This window comes from Oryctolagus cuniculus, chromosome 11 (assembly GCF_051225735.1).
Source record: "Oryctolagus cuniculus isolate XC-2025 breed Fujian yellow rabbit chromosome 11, ASM5122573v1, whole genome shotgun sequence".
NCBI lineage: Eukaryota > Metazoa > Chordata > Mammalia > Lagomorpha > Leporidae > Oryctolagus > Oryctolagus cuniculus.
The window spans coordinates 20349796-20368629 of NC_142877.1; the positions used below are offsets into that span (position 1 = coordinate 20349796).

An 18834-nucleotide genomic window follows, 5' to 3' on the forward strand; every position below is an offset into this window, starting at 1 on the left:
ATTTTTTAAAAAAGATTTATTTATTTATTTATTTATTTGGAAGGCAGAGGTAGAGAGAGAACTTCCATCTGCTGGTTCATTCCCCAATTGGCCGCAACGGCTGGAGCTGGGCTGATCCAAAGCCAGGAGCCAGGAGCCTCTTCTGGGTCTCCCACACAGGTGCAGGGGCCCAAGGACTTGGTCATCCTCCGCTGCTTTCCCAGGCCATCAGCAGGGAGCTGGATCAAAATGGAGCAGCTGGATCTTGAATCGGGGCCCATTTGGGATGCTGGCACTGCAGGCAGCAGCATTACCTGCTATGCCACAGTACCAGCCTCTCCCTGATTTTTAAAAAAATATTTATTTATGTATTTTTGAAAGTCAGAGTTACAGAGACAGGGAGAGATACAGAGATCTTCCACCTGCTGATTCACTCCTCAGATGGCCACAACGGCCAGGCTGGGCCAGGCCAAAGCCAGGTTCCAGGAGCTTCATCTGGGACTTGCACATGGGTGCAGGGGCCCAAGAACTTGGACCATCTTTCACTGCTTTCCCAGGCACATTAGCAGGGAGCCAGATCGAAAGTGGAGCAGCCAAAACTCCCACCAGCACCTGTTATTATACCACAACTCCCAGCTTCCGATACCTGATTTTAAATTGGTTACATTCCAATCAGAATAATAAACAAGTAATTCAGCAAATGCAGCAATTGAAATCAGGGATTGATGTTTGGCACTGCAGTTAAGAGGCACTTGGGACACCCACATCCCCTATCAGAGCACCTGGGTTCAGTGTTCAGCCCTGGCTCTGCTTCCACTTCCAGTTTCCAGCTATGTGCACCCTGGGAGGCAGCAGGTGATGGCTCAAGTGGTTGGGTCCCTGCCACTCCCAAGTGGGAGATGTAGCTTCAGTTCCCTGCTCCGGGCTTCTGCCCCTTGGCCATTGTGGACATCCGGGGAGTGAAGCAGTTGATGGGGGCTCTCTCTCACTACCTGTCTCTCTCACCCTGTCACACTCTCTCTCAAGTAAATTTAAAAGGATTGTTGAAAGGATTCCTACACAGTCTCTGGCCATGTGAGAGCAGAGAAGATGGCCATCCACCCTGACAGGGAAACTGGGTTCTCACAAGACATCATACCTGTTCGTGCCTTGATCTTGGATTTCTCCACCTCCAGAAATGTGAGAAACAAATTTCTACTGTTTAAAAGTTACTCAATTTGTCACATTTTGTGATAAGAGCCAAAATCAATGAGAATATCAATCCTATAAGATAAATGCTATCATTATCCCATTTGCTGATGAGGAACTTTTTAATGGTTTATTTATTTGGAAGGCAGATCTACAGAGAGAAAGAGAGAGGGAAAGAGACACACAGGGAGAAAGTTCTTCCATCCACTAGTTCACTCCCCAGAAAGCTTCAACCAGGAGTCCAGAACTCCATCCAGGACACTCCCATGTGGGTGCAGGGACCCCATGATGCAGGTGCAACACCCTACAAGCTCCCTGATACCTGCACCCCCTTTTTTCCAGCAGCACTCACCACCACCAACCTTCCCCCCTTCACTGGCTAGGGCCCTACTTAGGGAAGCTCACCCTGGAAAGGGCCAGGATTCAGACAAGAATCCCAAGCAGTGGAGACCATGAGGAGCAGCCTGTGTATGCTCAGCACCTCCCATTCAACCCTTGAGACAAAGGACTTCAGAGGCAGGTGACCCCTCCCAGACACACAGGAAGAGCAGAAGCACCAATCTTTTGGCTCAGAAAGTAACTTTGAGAGCTGAGAGCTGGAGCATGAAGATCATGGCATTGAAAAGGTCTTGGAGTTAGGGCTGCCTTCTCACAAAGCCCCTGTGGCTGGTAAACTTTTCTCTCCCCCGATTATCTTCTGCTTTACTTAATGAGGCCTGGAGGGAACAGTCTCTCCAATGTGTTCGCTCCAGAAATAGTCTCAAAGGCCTTTATTGGAAGGACCTCTAAGGATTAGAAGATGTAACATAGGAGTTGCTCTGCTGCACCACAAGTGGCTTACTGGGAAAATGCCTTCTTTCTTTTAAGTTGAGTATTTTCTATGGCATCAGCTTGGCCAGTCATCCCCAGCATCTCTGCTTATGATGTGAATAGCACTTCCGGGAGTTGTGCAGTACGCCACCTGCACAATCGTTTGTGGCAGTCCATGCGGCAGCTCAGTAACACCGAGAGGCCCCCAAGGGCTAAACTGGCCAAAGCTTCCATCAGGCCTCAGTCCCAGCCTGCAGGCACCTCGGCCTATTGCTGCCGAAACACGCAGTAACAGAGGAGCAGTAAGAAGATGAGGAGGAAGACGGACGAAAACAACAAAACAGTCAGCATGGTGATCAGTCGTGGGGTGGGGATGGGACCCGGAGCTCCCGCAGGCCTCACGTGGTAGGTTGCTGACTTCCTGCCTGGACCCGGGCACCACCCCCTTGGAATAATCTGTGCAGCCAGCCACAACTCCATCCCTGAAGGGCCACAGGGCTCTCTCAGCCACTGTGACGTCACAAGCTCCCAGATGATGGAACTTTGACCTCCCAGCCACAGCCCAGCCCGGTGTTAATGCAAACAGTATGTTGAATGTCAGACCCAAGACATTTCATCAGACATTTCTCCCATCTCTTTACCCTTCAGATTTGCTGTGTGTTTCTTTCCCTTCCGTCAGAAAAACATCAGGCAAGCCTCATAATTTTTCTGATTGTTTTCAGCTAATAAAAAGTCTTTCAATCACCAGCAATGGAAAACATGGTTTCCATTCAACTGTTTGAAATGCCCAGTCTCATGCATTAACCACAATTTCTGTGATCATTTGTGGATGAGACTTCTCTCTTCTCCCCCAGTTGGGGCCAAGCACAGGGGGGCTGCCATCTGTTGGGGGGAGGACATAGGTCTTCTTTCTCTTCCAAATGTGTTTCTCTACCAGAGCTTTCTGTCCACTCACTCAGTCCCAAAACCTCCAGGATCAAAACAGATGGCACAGGGGCCAGTGTAATGACACAGCAGATAAAGCCACTGCCTGTGATACCAGCATCCCATATGAGCACCAGTTCGAGTCCCAGCTGCTCCACTTCCAATCCAGCTTCCTGCTGATGCACCCGGGAAAGCAATGAAAGATGGCCCAAGTCCTTGGGCCCCTGCACTCACATCAGAGACCTGGAAGAAACTCCTGGCTCCTGGCTTTGGGCTGGCCCAGCCCCCACCCACTGGGGCCATTTGGACGGGAGATCTCTCTTTCTGTTTCTTTCTCTCTCCCTCTCTGTAACTCTGCCTTTTAAATAAATAAAATAAATCTTAAAAAAAATGATGGCATCAAGAGAAATTTGGAGGGGATAATTCTCTCTTATTAGAACTCTTGAAAGAAGTCAATGCTTTAAATTTTTTTTATTTATTTGAAAAGCAGAATTACAGAAAGAGAGGGAGGGATGCAGAGAGAGAGAGATCATCTATTTGGTTTATGCCCCAAATGGCCACAATGGGCTGGGCTGGACCAAGCTGAAGCCAGCAGACAGGAACTCCATCCTGGTCTCCCGCATGGGTAGCAGAGGCCCAAGCACTTGGGCCATCTTCCACTACCCTCCCAGGTGCATTAGCAGGAAGCTGGATTGGAAGTGGAGCAGCTGGGACTCAAACCAGTGCTCCGATATAGGACACTGGTGTGGCAAGCAGTGGGCTCAACCTACTGCACCATGGTGCTGGCCCCAAAGTCCATGCCTGGGATCTTGCATGCGTTCTCCAAGATTCCCATTCTGAGACTTTTTTTAATGTTAAAATTTTTATTTTATTTCAGAGACAGAGACAAAAATAGAGAAAGTGCTCCAATCAGTGGTTCACTCCTCAGATGCCCAGGGCTAGGCCAGGCTGAAGCCAGAAGCCAGAAACTCAATCCACATCTCCCAGGTGGGTGGCAGGGAACAACTACTTGAGCCATCACCTGCAGCTCCCCATGGTGCACATGAACAGGAAGCTGGAATTGGGAGTAGAACTCCAACCCAGATCCTCAAAAATGGGCTATGGCTGTTCCAGCTGCTGGCTGACCTACGATGCCAGACACCTGCCTCCTGATGTTTTTTGCCCCCTACTGATGTGCACAGTACTGCTCTAGGGATCTACTTACCCTACCATGTCCCTCCTGGGCAGGACCTCCTGGGTGTGGATTCTCCACCTTCTTCTTTTTAAAACATTATTTCTTACTTATTTATTTGAAAGGCAGAGTCACAGAGAGGGACAGAGAGAAAGAGAGGGGAGTTGGGGTGGGGGGGTGGGGTGGGAGAGATCTTCCATCCATTGGTTCACTTCCCAAATGGCCACAACAGCTAGGTCTGGCCAGGAACTCCATCCAGGTCTCCCATGTGGGTAGCAGGGCTCAAGCACTTGGCCATCCCCCAGTGCTTTCCTAGTGCATTAGCAGGGAGCTGGATCAGAGGCAGAGCAGCCAGGACTTGAACCAGCACTCACATGGGATACTGGCAGGGCAGACAGTGCCGTAAACAGCTGCGCTGCAAGACGGGCCCTAGGTTCTTCACCTTTTGAGTCTTTGACTCAGGAATGGGTCTGATTCCAGGCATCCGTACTCGCCAGCCCCAGGGACAAATATCAAGTCCCCGAATGACCTTCTGAAGCTCCTCCAGCTGAGTGGATGTGAGATGCAGCCATTCACTCCCCAAAACCCACAGTGGTTAGGGCTGGTGGAAGCCGGGAGTGGAGAACTCAGTCTCAGTCTAGGTTTGCCACGCAGGTGACAGGCACCCAACGACTCGAGTCATCACCTGCTATCCTCTTGATCTACATTGGTAGGAAGACAGATTCAGGAACCAGAGCCAGGAATATTACCAGGTACTATGACACAGAGGAGGGTGTCTTACCCTCTAAGCCAAACGCTGGCCCCTAAACTCATACTTTTAGTTCCATTTCTCATGAAATTTTCAAAGTCCCCTAGTACTCTGTGAACAAAATTAAGCAAATTCATCCCCAGCTCCTCTCTCTGTGCTCATCTTCTGACTCCCATTCCAGGCTATAGCCCAGATACCTCAGTTTGGCCATGTCCAGAGAAATATCTGCGTAAAATTCATTCATTCACTCAGCTGTGCTAACCATTGAGCTTTTGAACATGGTAGTGGAGACAGGACAGGAGACAGGACAGGAAAAAGTCCCAAACAAACACACTCCACGTGCTCATCCCAGTGACAGCTTCTACCGTAGTAGACTGACCGACAAAATTCCGAACTGTGTTTGGAACTGAGCCCTAGTAGCCCCGCGGATTCAGAAATCAAGTTCCTCCACGCAAGGGGGCGCTCCAGGCTCTCCGCTCCACGTTGCGCTCCGCTGAGGCGCCGCTCTAGGCCTCAGCCCGCGCTCTCAGCTGTACTTCCGCCCGCGCTGAGCAAGTGGAGCGCTTCCTGGGCGCGTGGCTTTGTTCCCTTGCAGTGCCTCGCCATCTCCCGGAATCTGCAGACATCTGGCACACTCCTGCGCTGTGCTCCCGGTCTCCGCCGTGCCTGGGGTCAGGCCGCTGAGGTGAGTGTAACAGGGTGACTCAAACTTAAAATTTCCCACAGGATATCACATACCCGGGTGTGGTTATAGGTTAACTCACTTGTTTGCTTCAGGGCGGGAGCTGTGCCTTGGGGATAGACATCGGTCTGCTCAGCCGGCGGTAACCGCCGTATTTCTGGCTTCTGTACTCTTGCTTGCTTGCTTGATAGCGGCCAAGGCCACCAGGATGTGGTTTCTGCCTTCAGACACTGCCCGCAAGTGCAACTGGGGTTGTCTTCTCCGGACTTGTCTGCGAGACAGGCAGCCGCCAGCTGGCTAACAAAGACTCCTAATTTGATCTGAAAGGTCTCCTGTGCGCCCCACAGCAGTGAGCACCGCGGGGGCCTTGGCCGCGAGTGGGGCGGAGGGCCTGCCCGAGCAGTGCTGTGGCCCAAGTGCCCGACTTGGGCCTCCCGCGATCGCTGGACAGAGACGCTGGGGCGAGCGGGGCCCTCGGCCGACCAGGCAGGGAGGTAGATAGCTTTGACATCTGCACGCAGCGCTGAGGCGCGGGGCAGAGACTCGGGCTGTGTAGACACGTCTTCCTGTCCCAGGGAGGGTGCCGCCTTTAGAGTTGCCAGGGCCGGTCCGATCCAGCCATAGAGACTGTAGGGCCGCCACAAAACAACAAACACCGGAGTAAGGGAGAGGGTTTATTGGGGGAAACCCAACAGACTGGAGGGAAGGGGCGAAGAGGGAAAAGAGGAGGGGAGCATAAGAGAGACAGAGATCAGGAGAAGGAGAGAGCCACGTGTCCAGGAACAGGCCCTTTTAAAGCTTAGCCAGGGACGAGCAGGGAAGTAGCAGTGAGGAATTGAGCTTAAAATTACAGGTCTTAACCTCCTCCCTCCGAAGTTAAAACTGTGAGCTCCAGGTGCAGCTATAAAGATAAGGACCCAAAACTATGTGACCTTTGCCTCACCCGACCGTGTAAAAAACCCTTGTCCTTTTGTTCCCAGAAAAGCCACAAATCTTCCCGTAACTGGGTGACCTTTGAGTAACCCCCTACCCCCTCCTTCCTGTACTCGTTATTTGTCTTGTTGTATAAAAACCCTGCTCCTGCGTGTTCAGAGAGCCCCAGCATGCTGGATCAAATAAACCCTTTGCTGATTGCATGAGTGTCTCTTGGAGGCCTTCCTTAGATGGCCGATGTTTCTCGACCCTAACAGAATCCCATTAGGATGGGGGCGGGCTGACACCAGTGGTTGGGCCACGTGGTCACCTGGCTTCCAGCCATGGTGGGGGGGGCTAGAGCCTAGGATGGGGTTTGGGACTGCGCCATTTCACTAACAGGGACTAAGATAGGCGCCTCCAGGCTTTCCTGGGAAAGCCCATTCCTATCCCCTGCCTGTTCTAGAGATCCCGCCCCGTCGGGGGAGTACCAGATCTCTCAAGGTTCAGCAATAAAAGCATCCTCCGTGGCCCATCGGGCAGCTGCTCCCTGGGCTCTCCTCAGTGTGCTTCCAGTTTGCTCCAGTGGCTCCCGAGCCCCCTGCTTGACCCTGGCCTCTGCTCCCTGGCTTGGCTTTTCTTCTCTTTTCTTCTTCTCTGTTTCTGTCAGTCTCTCCCTCCCTCCCTTCTCCCTTTCCTTTCCTTGAGGGAGACACAGAAAGATCGTCCACCCATTGGTTCACTCCTGTTAGGAAAAGAGGCGCAGAACAGAGAGGAGGCAGTGTATGGATTTACAGCCAGCCCAGCTGCTGGCGTGCACATTGACGGAACACATGGCAGAAGGCCTGGACCCCCCAGAGGCTGGGGCTTTTTAGGCCAGACCTTTTTATACTTTTAGGGGGGGTGGGGGTGGGGGTAGGAAGCAGCAGGCAGAGGGGAATTCCTGGAACTGGGCGGGGCCTTGGGAACCTGGAAGAGGATGCAGAGTGGGGTATGAGGCGGTAGAGTGAGACCCAATTGAAATCAAGGGCAAGGAATTACATTCCAATGTTTATCTTTTGGGCAGTGAGCAAGAATGGCCGAGGCTTATGTCTTTGTTCCATCACTCCCTAAATGGCAGCAGTGGCTGCAGCTAGGCCAAACAGGAGCTTCTCCCAGGTCTCCCACGTGAATGCAGAGGCTGTCCTCTGCTGTTTTCCCAGGTGCATTAGTGGTGGAGCATCCAGGTCTCAAACTGGCACCTAGATGGGATGCTGACGTGCCATGCAGCAGCTTTACCCACTATGCCACAGCACTGGCCCCTGCTCCCTGCATTGGCAGCCCCCAAAACTGTCAGTTGTCTACAAAGTGTCAGGTGCTGTGTCCAGTCTATAGGACTGTCATTGGTTTTCCTTTCCGTAGTCTTTAGGAAAAGCAAATGTGACAATCTCCACTGTGCAAGCTGGTTGCCTAGAGACTCAGAAGGCCTGGGTTGGGTCTGGACTCCTGTTGCTTGCTTTCACTGAAGCCCCTTCCCCATACTTCTCTTTGCCTAGGTGCTACAGCCCTCCTGGGCGCAGATGCAGATTCTCTCTCGGATGGCTTTGCTGGTTCTGCACCAGGCAGGGCCCCCTTCGCCCCTGCAGAGTCCCCATGCGCACTCCCTGATGGGCTCTGGCCGTCCAGGGCTGAGGATGACCCAGGTACGTGCTGCTGCTCATGAGCACCTCCAAGACAGCCAGGGATTGGGAGGGGTCTTGTGAAGTCTGAGGCCTGGAGGAGCAGGTGGGGGGCTGGGATTGGGGCCCACAAGGAGCTGAGGTCAGGTCCTGGCTGGGTTCTCCGGTTCTCTTGAGCTTCGCCATTTCTGTAGAGTGGGGAGCCTGCAGTATGAGGGCAGGACCTGGATGGGGTTCCTTGTTTTTGATCCCAGGGTGCTAGTTGCATGGATATACCCAGTGTTTGTGAGATGAATGACTGATCCAAGCGTGTTTATCAGAATTTTATTAACAGAGGCCAGTGGACCCCATGCGCACAGATGACAAATGGAATGTAAGGTTTTGTTTTTTTAATTTTTTTTTTAAATAATTACTTCTTTATTTGAAAGAGACAGGTGGACAGAGGTCTATCTGCCAGTTCACTCCCCATATTCCTGCAATGGCCAGGACTGGACCAAGCTGAAGCCAGGAGCTGGGCACCCAATCCAGTTCTCCCACGTGGGTGGCAGGACCCCAACTACTAGAGCCGTCACCTGCTGCCTGCCAGGATGCACCTTCAGGGGAAGCTGGACCAGAACCGGGTACTCTGATGTGGTACGTGGGCATCCCAGGTGGAGTGGATGGGACGTGGATGGGAAGTGAGGCCTGTATAGCACTCAGGGCCCTGGGCTTGTGCTTGGACACTCAGCTGAGCCTGGCCTCTGTTCTTTGGTCCTTTTCTGCCCTGTATTCGAAAGTGATCGTGGGCTGCCCGTGCCCTGGTCATTGATAGTGCAGGGAGAGCAGCTGCTGAAAGCACTTCCCCGTGTTTGGAGGGTCCGCGCCGTCCCTGCCGAACCCTGGAGCGTTCGCACACCTCTGCCCTCTCGGCACCTTCTGGATACCTCCTGGCAGCTGGCGGCTGGCCTGTGAGTGCGCCCTGTGCGCGGCTCCCTGCTGGGCCTGTGTGAGGAGGGTGTTTCTGGGTCCCTGTTTCAGGGAATGTGTGAGTTGGTAGCAGAGCCCCAGCTGGGGCCTTGTGTTTTGGTTCCCTTCTGGGTACTGGTCATTCACTTTGGCAATTGTTGGGTTTGTTTTTCTCTACAGCACCTTGAAGGTGGTGTCTAGCTTACTTCTGGCAGACGGCAGTGTGCAGCACTTAAAGCAGGAGTGAAAGCAGAAGCTAGAAAGAACAGAGGCGCAGCTGTAAGGTCAGTGGGTACGTGGAGGGGGGTGCAGTCCTGGGCTGCCTTCCCAGGTGCCATAGCAGGGAGCTGGACCAGAAGTGGAGCGGCCAGGACTTGAACTTGTGGAACTTGTGTTCCAATGTGGCATGCCAGCCTGCCAGCTCACAGGTGCTGTCTTTTTGCTGGTGAACCTGGTGGACAACTGCAGAAAGAGCGAGCACCCGTGAGCTGGCACTGTGGTGCAGTGGGCTAAGCCACCACTACGGCAACAGCTTGGCCTGAATCCCAGCTGCTCCACTTGCAGTACAGCTCCCTGCTATAAACCTGGCTTGCCTTCCCCTTCTAACGGGGAGTGGTGCATGAGCTCTGCGTGGTTCACAGGCTGCTTCTGTGGCCCTCCTTGGCTCCCCCTTTGGCTTTTTCTACCCCTGTATTCGAAAGTGATCGTGGGCTGCCCGTGCCCTGGTCATTGATAGTGCAGGGAGAGCAGCTGCTGAAAGCGCTTCCCCGTGTTTGGAGGGTCCGTGCTGTCCCTGCCGAACCCTGGAGCTGTCGCACACTTCTGGCTTTGTGACCCTGGTGCTCCGTTCTGCCCGGCTTGTTGAGTATTGAGTGCTGCTTCTGCCCGGGTGGCTGCGAGGCCTGCCTCAGGGTCCCTGTCACTACCCTTGACTGGGAGCCACCTTGGGGATCCTCCTCCCAGGGCTTCCTGCTGGAAGCTGTCTGCTTCCCTGTCACTCTCTTCTCCACGTTCTCAGCCTGGTCTCACCTGGTGGGAGTGGCTGCTCGGCGTGGCCCTGTGCTGGGAGCTGTCTGAGGGCAGCACCTCTGCCTTGCTTCACAGCATCCCTTGTGCCTGACCTGTAGCACCTGGGCCAAAAGAAAATGAGCAGACGTCTCACTGGGAGGCGGTAGGGCTTGTCGCTTAGAGCAAGCCAGCCATCAGGCCTGAGGCATTTGCTTCCTTTCCCTCTCCGATTTCTCTGGGGGACCAGGCTTATTGTAGTTGACTTTTAGCTGTGGCCATGAGAGAGACTCGCTCCTCTGGCTAGGGGTAGTTCTCAGGCCTAGGTTAAGGGGGCCGGAACTAGTGTAATCACTGGGGCGGGCAAAGTACAGCACAGTAGGATTGGGTATGTGGATGTCGCCCTTCCACACTAGATGGTGGGAGTGGGACCCGCCACCACCCAGTGCCCACCCAGGCCACACTGGTTGCACCCACACACGGCTCTCCCCAGACTTCCTGGCCTCAGCAGTCATTTCTGAGTATATATTGTTGGAGGTTGACAGCGTGATGTTACATGGGATACATATGGATAGTAAAATGGCTGCTAGAGTGGAGTGGAGTAACATCCTCTCACATGTTTCTCTTGTGTGTGGGAGACACGAGCAGCTCAAACAGATGTCTGTAACAAAATCCCGAGTCTGGTTTTCCCAGAGCGCCCTTATTGTATGTTAGCCCTGTCAGCCACTTCCTGTCCTTGGATTTCCTCTCCCCACTTCCTTTTCTCTTTATCCCCATAGTAACCACTGCTTTATTCTTGCTGATGCTGAAAATTCAAAAAAAAATCCATGTAATTCCACATACAAGTGAGATCTGCAAAATTGTTCTTTGTGAGTCTGACTTCACTCAACATAGTGTCTTCTGGTGCATTCACATTGTGGGAAATGGCAGGAACTCCTTTTTAAAGGCTGAATAATATTCCTGTGTGTGTCTGTGTGCACTGAGTGTCGGCAAACACTTGTGCCGTTCCAGTATCTTGGCTGTTGGGCCTTGTGCCGCGGTGACTGGGGTGCAGGTGGCTCTCCGGGGTGGTGATTTCTTTCACCTTGGGTTATTTGCCCAGGAAAGGGGTGGGTCTTGGCAGGCTTTTACAAGAAATGTTTTCAGTGAGGCTGGCGCAGCTGGCACGTGGGAGGACATGGGTGTTACCTGTCACGGAGGGTCTGGGCCCTTTCTTCGAGGTAGCGCTTTCTTGTTGCTGAGACAGTAGAGCCACTAAATGCCATGAGTAATGGCCAGCATTTGGGTCTGCGCTGCCAGCCACTGCCAAGTGTTCTGTGTGTCGGTTGCAGGTGGTCTGTTGTGCGGAGGCCTCGGGGCACGCGTCTGCCTCACTGCAGCAGGAGCTGGACCAGAGCCCCTGAGGTAAGAGTCCTGGGTGGTTCTCTGGATGTTTTCTCGTGCGTCTCATGAAGTCCTGTGCGTGTTCTGGGACAACGACGAGCAGGGAAGCGAGGGGGAAGTGGCAGCCCCGGAGGTCTCTGGGCTGGTCCCTCACCTGCCTTCAGCAGCTGCTGCTGAGCAGGGACTTGCAGGAATTTGTTGTGCAGAGAGCTCCGTGTGGCAGTTCCTGGGCCCTGGCACGCCAGTGTTGTGCTGGGACAGGAAGTGTGGATTCAGGCACCAGGAACTCTGCGTCCACCTTTGGGTCTTTCTGGCTCTGTGACCTCCTCTTGGCCTTCGTACCCTGACACTGCTAATTTCTTGTGTCTGCTGGAAGTGTCTTGACTCCTCCAGGACACGGTGGCAGCTGCTAGGGCTGTGTTCAGCTGGGCTGCTCTCGCTGATTCAGGCTATTGCCCAGGTCTCCGGCTCTAGCCTCCTTTCCTGGCGAGCTAGCTGTCTGTCCTTTTCTGCTCCTGCATCCGAAAGTGATCATGGGCTGCCTGTGCCTTGACCATTGGTAGTGCAGGGAAAGGAATGTGAAAGACACTTCCCCGTGTTTGGGGGGGCTACGCCATCCCCTCCAAACCCTGGAGCTTCCCACACGGCAGCCGTTCTGCCAGGCCTTTGCGGGCCCCGTGTGATGGGATGACCGGACCAGCTCCCCAGTTTGTGGGGGCTTCATTTTGTCTTCAAGTGAAGGAGCCTCGTGCCAGAACTGGGCTGTGCATTGTCAGTTGCACTCCACACTGGAATAAATGCAAGTAGCACTGAAGGCTGGGAGATCCAGAAAATAATGTTCAAGAGAGCATTTCAGGGGCCAGTGCTGTAGTTCAGTGGGTTAAAGCCACAGCCTGCAGCACCAGCATCCCATATGAGTGCCGATTCAAGTTCCTGCCGCTCCACTTCCAGTCCAGCTCTATGCTAATGCACCTGGGAAAGCAGTGGGAGATGGTCCAAATGCTTGGACCCCTGCACCCATGTGGGAGACCCAGAAGAAGCTCCGGGCTCCTGGTTTTGGCCTGGTTCAGCCCCGGCCATTGCGGCCATTTGGGGAGTGAACCAGCTGATGGAAGATAGATCCTTTCTCTTTCTCTCTGTCTGTGCTCCTCTCTCCAACCCTGCCTTTTTATTGCATGTTACGGTGGAGTGGGGAGGTTATTCCCAGGCTTAGCACACATTAGGCTGCTGCCTAGGCCAAGCCTGCAAACACCATTAACCTCTGCAGTCAGTCACGTGTGCCCTGGAGATGCACAGCCGAGGGATTGCTTCTCTGCACCTTCCTGCATCACTCGTGGAATCTCCTCTGTCCTCAGCCTCCTTCCTTTGACTCATGCCTGATCTGAGTTTCTTCAGAGTGCTTGCTGTCAGGGCCAGCTGCATCCATATCACCACAAATTATGATTTCCAGCTCTAAGTAAAGTGCTCTTTTACAGCGTCTGGGTTTGAAATGGAATGACGAGGGCACAGCTGAGGATTGTAGGTCAAGGGCTTTGCTTTGTGAGAGGAGCCTGATAACCAATGTGAAGACAGCCCGTGACGGAAATGCTTGTTTGTGTGTTGTCTTTGCTTCTTTACTCTTTTCCTGAGTGCACAAGCATGCATTGCTTTTCTAATGTTGAATACTTGGGGAAACAAAAACCAGATGTAGCCAACTGTCAGGGCAGAGGAGTTCTGTCAACTCTGAACCTTGAGAAATATATCTTTAGTCTGCCAGCAACTGGAGTGCTCTTGGGTTTGTGTATCGGCTCCGAGCTTGGGCCCAGTTGGTTGGGATCCTCCCAGTAATGTCAGCGGGGGAGGATTGGTGCTGGCAGAGAAAGATCTGTGTGCTTCCTCGCCCTCCTAGGTCTCAGCCTTCGAGCCGGATGGCCGAGGAGTCGGTGACTCCCCGGGTACCCCGTGGTGAGTGAGTGCTAAGGACTAGAGCCCAGAGCCAGAGAGCTAAGCTGGTTCACATTTATGCAGGCAGAAACACCAAGTCATTGGTCCTTTGTCCTTTTATTTTAGGTCACTCGGTGGTGTTTATGGACAGCAGAGGGACAGAATGGATTCGAGGTCACCACGTGAAGTATCACCGGCATTGCTTCCTGGGCTGGCTCAGAGCACCTGGAACAGCTCTGCACAAGAATCCCGTGCAGACGTGGGAGACTTGGCTGGCTCTGGCTTTGACCTTAATAGCCAAGTTTCTCTCTTGGAATCCCATCAATAAACCTTATGGACTAACTTTGCCTGCCTTTTGTTTTTTAGATTTATTTATTTGAAAAATAGAGTTACAGAGGGAGAGGGAGCGATAGAGAGCTTCCATCTACTGTTGCACTCCCCATATGACCACAACAGCTAGGACTATGCCAGGCCAAAGCCAGACACCAGGAGCTTCATCTGGGGGTCCCATGTGGCTGCAAGGGCCCAGGGACTTGGGTATCTGCTGCTTTGCCAGGCTCATTAGCAGGGAGTCAGATTGAAAATGGAGCAGCTGTGCTCAAACTTAAGTCAGTAGCAACCCATGGAGCAGCAGGGCTGGGCATGGAGGAAGGATCTTTTTTTTTTTTTTTTTTTTTTATCTTTTATTTAATGAATATAAATTTCCAAAGTACGACTCATGGGTTACAATGGCTTCCCCCCCCATACCGTCCCTCCCACCAACAACCCTCCCCTTTCCCACTCCCTCTCCCCTGAGGAAGGATCTTTTAAAGATTTATTTTATTTATTTATTTTTTTGGACAGGCAGAGTTAGAGAGAGACAGAGAGAAAGCTTTTCCTTCTGTTGGTTCACCCCCCAAATGGCCGCCAAGGCCGGCACCTGCGCCAATCTGAAGCCAGGAGCCAGGTGCTTCCTCCTGGTCTTCCATGAGGGTGCAGGGCCCAAGCATTTGGGCCATCCTCCACTGCCTTCCCTGGGCCACAGCAGAGAGCTGGTTTGGAAGAGGAGCAACCGGGACAGAACCGGTGCCCCAACCGGGAATAGAACTTGGAGTGCAGGCGGAGGATTAGCCTAGTGAGCCGCAGTGCCGGTCTGATTTATTTATTTTAAAGACAAAGTTACAGAGAGGTCTTCCATCCGCTGGTTCACCCCTGAGATGGCCACAACGGGTAGAGCTGCGCTGATCCAAAGCCAGGAGCTTCCTCTGGGTCTCCCAGATGGGTGCAGGGTCCCAAGGACCTGGGCCACCCTCTACTGCTTTCCCAGGCCATACCAGAGAGCTGGATTGGAAGTGGAGCAGCCGGGACTCAACTGGTGCCCATAATGCATGCCGGCACTCAGGCCAGGGCTTTAACCCGCTGCACCACAGCACCAGCCTCAACAATGATTTTGTGTTCATTCCTCAAGCCTTTCCTTTTTTTTTTTTTTTTTTTTTTTTTTTTACAGGCAGAGTGGACAGTGTGAGAGAGAGAGAGACAGAGAGAAAGGTCTTCCTTTGCCGTTGGTTCACCCTCCAGTGGCCGCCACGGCCAGAGTGTTGCGGCCGGTGCACTACACTGATCCAATGGCAGGAGCCAGGTGCTTCTCCCGGTCTCCCATGGGGTGCAGGGCCCAAGCACTTGGGCCATCCTCCACTGCACTCCCTGGCCACAGCAGAGAGCTGGCCTGGAAGAGGGGCAACCAGGACAGAATCCGGTGCCCCAACCGGGACTAGAACATGGTGTGCTGGCGCCGCAAGGCGGAGGATTATCCTAGTGAGCCACGGCGCTGGCTAAGCCTTTCCTATTCTACAGCACTCAGGCTTGGCAGGGGAAATGGGCTGTTGATTGAGGTGTACAGTTAGGTACTGGCAGTTGACTCATGTTTACGACCTTTGAAGGTTGCCAGCTTTGCAGAAGAGTCAGGCCAGGGTTGGGATGATGGCTGGTGTCAGTGTGGGCTGTGGAGGGAGGCAGGGCTGATGTCGCTAGAGCAGGCTGAGTACCCTGGAGTTCAAGAACCTGGCTCATCAGGAATTCCCTGCTTTGTGATCAACTGTTCGGTTTGCCTAGGCCTGAAAGGGTTTTTCCAGGAAGTGAAACTAACATTGCTAAATTTAGGAGAGTTCTGGAAAAGCTGGGTCAGGTTGGTCAGACTATCTTGGGGTAAGCTATGTGGTGTCAGCTGAGGTGTCCTCAGGGCCAGGCTCTGCAGATGGTGTAAAGTCAGTGGCTACAGTCAAGAGATGGTGACCTGCAGAGGAAGTAAGTCCCAAAGGCTGTGCTGGAGTTAACTGCCTCATCTCTGCATTTGAACTTGGAATTACCTTGGCTGGGCGTGTTGCAGAATTCAAGCTGACCTGCCTTAGTGAGGCCCACACTTTTTTTTTTAAACTTTTAAAATCTGTTTATTTGAAAGAGCATCAGAGAGAGCTGTCATTGCTAACTCACTCCCCAAGTGCCATAACAGCCAGGACTGTGCCAAGCCAAGGCCGGGAGCCAGGAACTCCATCAGGTTTCTCATAGGTGGCAGAGACCCAAGCACTTGGGCCATTATCGGCTACCTTCCCAGGCACATCAGCCCAGAGCTGGATCGGAAGCAGAGCAGTTAGGGCTGAAACTGGCACTCCAGTAAGGGAGTCCTACACTTTTCAAAAGCCTTTTTTTTTTTTAAGATTTATTTATTTGTAAATCAGAGTTACAGAGAGAGAGGGGTCTTCCATCTGCTGGTTCACTCCCCAGATGGCTGCAACGGCTGGAGCTGCGCTGATCTGAAGCCAGGAGCTTCTTCCCAGTCTACCACATGGGTGCAGGGGCACAAGGACTTGGGCCATCTTCTGCTCTCCCATGTCATAGCAAAGAGCTGGATGGGAAGTGGAACAGCCGGAACATGAAGCGGTGCCCATATGGGATGCTGGCGCTTCAGGCCAGGGCGTTAACTTGCTGCGCCACAGCGCCGGCCCCTCAAAGACATTTTAAAAATTATATGTGGAAGGCAAAGACCAAGAAAGTATTCCCATCCACTAGTTTACTCCAAAATGCCTGCAGTGTCCCAGCCAAAGCCAGGGAGCTGGGAACACAGTCCAGGTCTCCCTGGTAGTTGGCAGGAACCCAGTTACTTGTGCCATCAACTGCTGCCTCCCAGGGTCTGCATTGGCAGGAATTGAGTCAGGAACCAGAGTTAAGAATTGGACCTAATGCCCCGACGTAGGATGCTGGCGTCTTAACTGCTAGACCAAATGCTCGCTCTGGGGCAGGTATAACTAGTGGCTGAAGTGCCCTACCCTGCCAACAGTTCCTAACTGAAATCAAAAGTCCTTTTTCAGCCTTGCTCTTTTCTTCAAGGACCATCTTCTGAGTTCTCAGGCCATAGCTGCCTGAAAAGATGCCAAGAGAATCTGCATTGAAATCCGCTTTGAAAGCCAAGGCCGATCCGCAGTGTTTGCTGCTGGGGCAGGCAGAGCAGCAGAACAAAGCCAGAACCAAGTCTGCATGGAGATGCCAGTCACTGGCATAGCATCATCATGCGTGCTTCTCACCTCTGCTCTCTGCAGCTGGAGCCGTGTGGGGCTCCAGGGTCTGTGGAAATGAGATTACATTGACCACAGTGACCCAAGAACTGGGATTAAGGCCACGGAGGCACAACCCTTGCTGGGAACCTCATAGACCCGGCAAAGCAGCTGATGGGAGCTTCTGTAGAACTCAGAGCTGGGCAGTTAGGCACATTTGCTGCAAAAAAAAAGCTTATGCGGTCACTTAGGAGTGAGATGCCATGCTAGGTACAGATACAGTGGTGAATTTGATAGTTGTGCCCTCAAGGTGATCCCAGCTAAGTATATAGATAATATATAGATATATAGATTATATATATAGAGAGAGATAGATAATATATAGATAGACTCCAAATGCTTATGGAGTGCTGGGGGGTAACAGCAAAACAGGGCACCTCACAGCTTATTTCAAACTGCTGTCCATTATGGGAAGCCACAAGCCATGTCTGGCTATTTACGTAAAAATGTAAAATTTGAGTCTTGGGGCTGCTGGGTTGAATAATGCAGATGCAGAGAACGTGGAAGTCTGTGGCAATGAGGGTCTTGTTGGAATCTAAAGTCCATCTGGTGAAGTCCACCAAGGGCAAACCTGTGCTCAACAGGTTTATTGGCATCGTATGGCAGCAACAGAAGGTGCTCCAGGGTACACCTTCCACCAAAGGGAGAGATGGGTCTCAGAGCATCTGTGGAAAGGAACGACTGTGTTGTCACCCTCACCACAGGGCTGTGTGCGAAGGTGTCACGTCAGGTCAGAGAAGTTAACTCAGCGCCTCTGGCTGAGCAAATTCTTCATCCGCTGGGGTTTTTCCCCGCCAGCCACCACCTATATTCTCCCAGCTCTTTTTGTTTGTTTATTAAAAATTTATTTGAAAGAGTGACAGAGAGAGGTCTTCCATCCTCTGGTTCACTCCCCAGTGGCCGCAAAGGCTGGAGCTGGGTTGATCCAAAGTGAGGAGCCAGGAGCTTCTTCCTGGTCTCCCACATGAGTGTGGGGGCCCAAGCACTTGGGCCATCTCCCAGTGCTTTCCCAGGCCATTAGCAGGGAGCTGGATTGGAAGTGGAGAAGCCGAGACGAACCAGCACCCATATAGAATGCTGGTGCCTCAGGTGGTTATTACCCTCCAATATCCCTTAAAAACAGGTCTCTGGGGCTGGCATTTTGGCTCAGTGTTAAGCTGCTTCTTGTAATGCCAGCTTTCAATACTGGAGTGCACCACATGGGAGACCTGGAGGAAGCTTCTGGCTCCTGGCTTTGGATCAGTGCATCTCCAGCTGTTGCAGCCAGTTGAGGAGTGAGCCAGTGGATGGAAAACCTCTCTCTCTCTCTCTCTGCCTCTCCTTCTCTCTCTGTGTAACTCTGACTTTCAAATAAATAAATAAATCTTAAAAAGAAATTAAAAAAATACTGGAGGGCAAGTTTGAGTCCCAGCTGATCCAGCTCCCTGCTATTGTGCCTGGGAAGTCAGCAGATGATGGCTCTAGTACTTGGGTCCCTGCCACCCATGTGGGAGACCAAGATGGAGTTCCTGGCTCAGACTTGGCTGTTACAGCCATTTGGAGAGCGAACCAACTGATGGAAGATCTCTTTCTCTGTCTCTCCTTCTCTCTCTGTAACTCTGTCCTTCGAATAAATAACACAGATCTTCAAAAAAAAAAGCTGCTGGATCCATTCTAGAGGGCAGGGATGGGTGGATTCTGGCCTCTGTTAAGCAGGGCTTGTGGTTTTGACCGTAAGCTTGAGGAAAGCAGAGTCCATGTGTTTTCTCATTCACTCTCTGACCCCCTGCACCCTCCTCGGCATAATGCCCAGAGACAGAAGTCAGTGCAGGAAAAATCATCAGAAAATTGGAATCCCCGTGTTCCCCATCTAGAAGCTGGATGGTCTTCCCCATCTCCATCGATATTGTACACTCACTAAGTGGCAGAATGAGCCTTTG

At 52.4% G+C, this 18834-nt stretch overlaps 1 long non-coding RNA gene and 3 other non-coding genes across 19 annotated transcripts; all 4 read left to right on the plus strand.

The window, feature by feature from the left end:
* The first annotated feature begins 5338 nt into the window (after positions 1 to 5338).
* On the plus strand, positions 5339 to 13671 carry LOC103348182 (uncharacterized). 16 transcript variants are annotated; one of them, XR_016215862.1, is made up of 9 exons: positions 5343 to 5505; positions 7950 to 8096; positions 8393 to 8445; positions 8559 to 8705; positions 8849 to 9019; positions 9198 to 9301; positions 11354 to 11426; positions 13294 to 13349; positions 13455 to 13671. It is a non-coding gene; the product is annotated as an uncharacterized LOC103348182 (long non-coding RNA). The 16 variants fall into 16 exon arrangements; XR_007919639.3 differs by lacking the exon at positions 8393 to 8445 and having other exon boundaries at positions 5342 to 5505; positions 8501 to 8705; XR_016215859.1 differs by lacking the exon at positions 8849 to 9019 and having other exon boundaries at positions 8327 to 8445.
* LOC127491206 (small nucleolar RNA SNORA71) lies at positions 8834 to 8966 on the plus strand. The gene has a single exon (XR_007919795.1). It is a non-coding gene; the product is annotated as a small nucleolar RNA SNORA71 (small nucleolar RNA).
* On the plus strand, positions 9704 to 9836 carry LOC127491207 (small nucleolar RNA SNORA71). The gene has a single exon (XR_007919796.1). It is a non-coding gene; the product is annotated as a small nucleolar RNA SNORA71 (small nucleolar RNA).
* On the plus strand, positions 11919 to 12049 carry LOC127491209 (small nucleolar RNA SNORA71). Its single transcript, XR_007919798.1, has one exon. It is a non-coding gene; the product is annotated as a small nucleolar RNA SNORA71 (small nucleolar RNA).
* Positions 13672 to 18834: the final 5163 nt, after the last annotated feature.